The sequence below is a fragment of the Erinaceus europaeus genome, chromosome 2, assembly GCF_950295315.1.
Source record: "Erinaceus europaeus chromosome 2, mEriEur2.1, whole genome shotgun sequence".
Classification (NCBI taxonomy): Eukaryota; Metazoa; Chordata; class Mammalia; order Eulipotyphla; family Erinaceidae; genus Erinaceus; species Erinaceus europaeus.
The window spans coordinates 187867906-187871758 of NC_080163.1; the positions used below are offsets into that span (position 1 = coordinate 187867906).

The 3853-nt window shown below is 48.0% G+C and overlaps 1 non-coding gene across 1 annotated transcript; it reads right to left on the bottom strand.

Annotated features, from left to right (window-relative positions):
• Window positions 1–3520: 3520 nt before the first annotated feature.
• Window positions 3521–3613, bottom strand: TRNAI-UAU (transfer RNA isoleucine (anticodon UAU)). The gene is given in 2 exon segments: window positions 3521–3556; window positions 3576–3613. It is a non-coding gene; the product is annotated as a tRNA-Ile (tRNA).
• Between the last annotated feature and the right edge of the window lie 240 nt (window positions 3614–3853).

Here is a 3853-nt window from a genome sequence, read left to right on the forward strand (position 1 = left end):
AGAATCTTAGTTTCAGGGTGTCAGTCAAAAGCGGGCCTCTCCCGAGGCCCAGGACCCGGGGCTTGCAGAACCGGGGCCGGCTGCGCTTCCAGAAGCTGGGAGGTTTCCAGCAGGCCCCCGCCCTCCATGCCCCCGCCCTCAGGCCCTGGGATGCGGGTCTCCGCCGACGGGGCGTGACTCCCAGAGCCGCGTCCTCGGACCATACAAGGCAAGAGGCGGCGGGAACCACCATGAGGCGGGGGGGGGGGGGGGCGGGCCCAGCGCCCGGAAGCCGCCCCCTCCCTCCCGGGGCGCAGAAGAGGGGCCCAGACCCCTCGACTTCTCCTTCCCCTCACTTGGCTTCCCCATGCCCTCTCCCCTCCTCCTCCTCCTCACTTTCAGTTCCTCCTTTCCAGCCCTTCTGCGTTGCCCCAACCCCTCTAACTCTTCCTGTCCCCAAAAAACTCCCGCTCCCCCTTTCCAAGCCTTCCCTGCCAGCCACCAGGGCTCCAGGTCCGCCATTAGTTCTCTGGCCTTTTTACCATCTTCCTGTCCCTTGGTCCCTTTTCTCTTCTCATCCAGTCTGCCCCCACTCTCCTCCTCCTCCTCCTCTGCTTTCGGTATCTCCTCTATTCTCCCCCTACTCCTTCCCTCTACCGGCCCTCTCCTAGTCCCTGGCTTCCACCTGCCCTCTGCTCCCTCTCCTTGTGCACCGCTGCCTGCCCTTCCCCTCCTCAGGCCTCCTGCCCTTTCACACCTCCTTGACCACTGACAGGTCCTGGCTTTTGATCCTTTTCTGAAACTGGCCCATTAGTGGGAATGGGTTCAGGTCCCATAGTGGGAGAAGAGGGTTGAGAAAAGATCCAAAGAGCTGGAGAGTCAGAGAGAGCAAAAGCAGCTCTACAGAGACATTTACAGGCACTGAAGGAATAAGGAGTAGACAGGGGGCCAGGTGGTGGCGCACCAGATTAAGCGGGCATAGTGTAAAGTGCAAAGAATAAGGACACTCCTGGGTCTTCTGTTAAATAATGGTTTTCATAAAGTGGTGGGCTGGGCAGAGGGTAGATAGCATAATATTAGTTATGCAATAATAACTACAACAACAGTAAAAAGACAACAAGGGCAACAAATGGGAAAATAAATAAAATTTACATATATATAGTAGTTATGCAAAGAGACTCTCATGCCTGTGGCTCTAAAGTCCCAGGTTCAATTTCCCCATCACCATAAGCCAGAGCTGAGCAGTGATCTGGTAAAAAAAACAAAAAGTGGTGAGCCAGTGAGTGAAGTAAATAGCTCACTTGCATAATGCACTTCTTTGCCATGTAGAGAGGGGTCGGTGTTCTGGTTCTAGTCCAACCCCTACTGCATTGAAGGAAGATTCAGTGCTGTGCTTTCTCTCCTCTGTCTAAAAAACAAACAAAAAGTTGTGTTGGGGCCAGGTGGTGGTACACCTGCTTAAGTGCACACATTACAATACCCAAGGACCTGGGTGCAAGCCCCTGTTCTCCACTTGCAGGAGGAAAGCTTCATGCAGGTCTGCCGGTATTTCTCTGTCTCATGCAGGTCTGCAAGTATCTCTCTCTCTCTCCCCTCTTTTCAATTTCTTTGTCTCTATGCAATAATAAATAGAGATAACTTTTTTCAAAAAGTTGTGACTATCACCAATATCAAAAGAAAAAAAAATTTTACAAACCATCCTCTGGTCACATGGTTCTGTCTGCCCCGACTCTGCTTCTACCCATCTCCCACCTGAATTCGCCCTCCCTGCTGTGACTCAGAACCCTGCCCTGGTTCTTCTTACTCCCACACTCAATGACCAAAGGAAACTTGTTATCACGCCTAAGTCATGTTATATTAAAATCAAAGTCCTAGTATAATTATACTAGTTTCCCAGCTGCTCCCCCAGTACACCTGACAGCTTCAGCCAACAGGGCCTTTGGAACACTGCCCCTGCCCCCTCCCTGTCAGCCCTCCTGCCCCCCCCCTTATTCCTTTCCTTCAGATCTCTGTTCAGATGTCTCCTCAGTGAGATGGTCTTAGCTACTTCTTAGCTACTGTTAGGCAACCCACACCCCACCTCCAATCCCCCATGTTACCTAAATTACTTTTTGTTTACTTAACATATAACTTTGTCTACCTAACATAAAATGTATTTAGTTCCTATGTTTATAGTCATCCTTTCTACTACTGGTCAGATCTTTAGGGTCAGAAAGAGACGTTGTCTTGTTTGCTGTTGTATCATGTCTAAACAGAAACTAGTCACATGTAGGATAGCAGGTATTTGTTGAAAAGACAAGTTGGTGGTCCAGGAGGTGGTGCAGTGGATAAAGCATTGGATTCTCAACCATGAGGTCTTGAGTTCAATCCCCAGCAGCACATGTACCAGAGTGATGTCTGGTTCTTTCTCTCCTTTCTCATGAATAAATAAATTCTTTAAAAGAAAAAAAAGAGGGGAGTCAGGCAGTAGCTCAGTGGGTTAAGAGCAGGTGGTGCCAAGGGCTTAAGGATCCCTCTTTTTCTTCGAGCCCCCGGCTCCCCACCTGCAGGGAAGTCCCTTCACAGGCAGTGAAGCAGGTCTGCAGGTGTCTATCTGTCTCTCCCCCTCTCTGTCTTGTCCTCTTCTCTCCATTTCTCTCTGTCCTATCCAACAACGACAACATCATCAACAATAATAACTACAACAACAGTAAAAAAAAACAAGGGTAACAAAAGAGAAAATAAATATTAAAAAAAAAAATAAAAGAAACCCAAAAACAAAGAAAAAAAGTGGGACCAAGCGGTGGCACACCTTATATGAGTGCACATGATACCAAGAGGGGGTCCTTGGTTTCTACCTACAGCAGTATTGCAGGTGTGCAGGTGTCTTTTCTTATCTTCTATCAAAAAATAAGACAAAACAGCCACTGGGAAACGTTGTTGGAGTTGTGTAAGCACCTAACCCCTGCAACCACCCTCCTGGAAAAATTTAAATAAGGTAACTGTGACAACATTGATGTTACTGTGTAACCATCTCTCGACATATTCGTATATCAAATCATTCTGTTGTGCACTTTGGACCAATATAAAGCTATATAGCAATTGTATCTCAATAAAACTGAGGGCAGGGGGAGGAGAGCTCTAAGACTGAGAAAGATATACAAAGAGGCAGTACCTATATGGTTATGCAAACAGGTTCTCATGCCTCAAGCCCCTGCACCACCATAAGCCAGAGCTGAACAGTGCTCTGGTAATATAAATAAATAAATAAATAAATAAGGCAGTACCATATAACAACCTGGCACATTTACAGAAGTCTCACACCAAGATTTGCAGACCCATTTAAAATGTCCAGGCATCTAAGAGGTGATACTACCCTCTGGCGGTCAAAATGAAACAGCACCACTCCCATACAGAACTCTTCGCAAGCCACCTTCGTCAACCACGGGAATCTTCTACTAGCCCAAAAATTCCGAATTCTCACTCCTTTCAGTGATGTGAGTTTTTAAGTTGACTTAAAAGTCGCAAAGTCAAAAAAAAAAAAAAAGGAAAGAGCTAAAAATGCTCCAGGTGAGGATCGAACTCACAACCTCGGCATCGCTCCGCCTGCACTGCCATATAAGTACCGCGCGCTAACCGATTGCGCCACTGGAGCTCCGGCCACACTTTCTCCCCACAGCACCCTTTAGCTGTGTGTGACCACGTGACTTCTTCCGTCAGCCACACATTGTGTTGTATATGCAAATAGAGTTCTCCCGTTTAGCCAATAGGAGAGTGTGCACCGCCGGTTCCGTATTCTCACGCTTCCGACGCTCTAGCAAAGGGAAAAGTTCGAGAGGCATTTGGAATGCGGGGGTGTCGCTTGCCTGGGACTCGCCTTCATGAATATTCATAA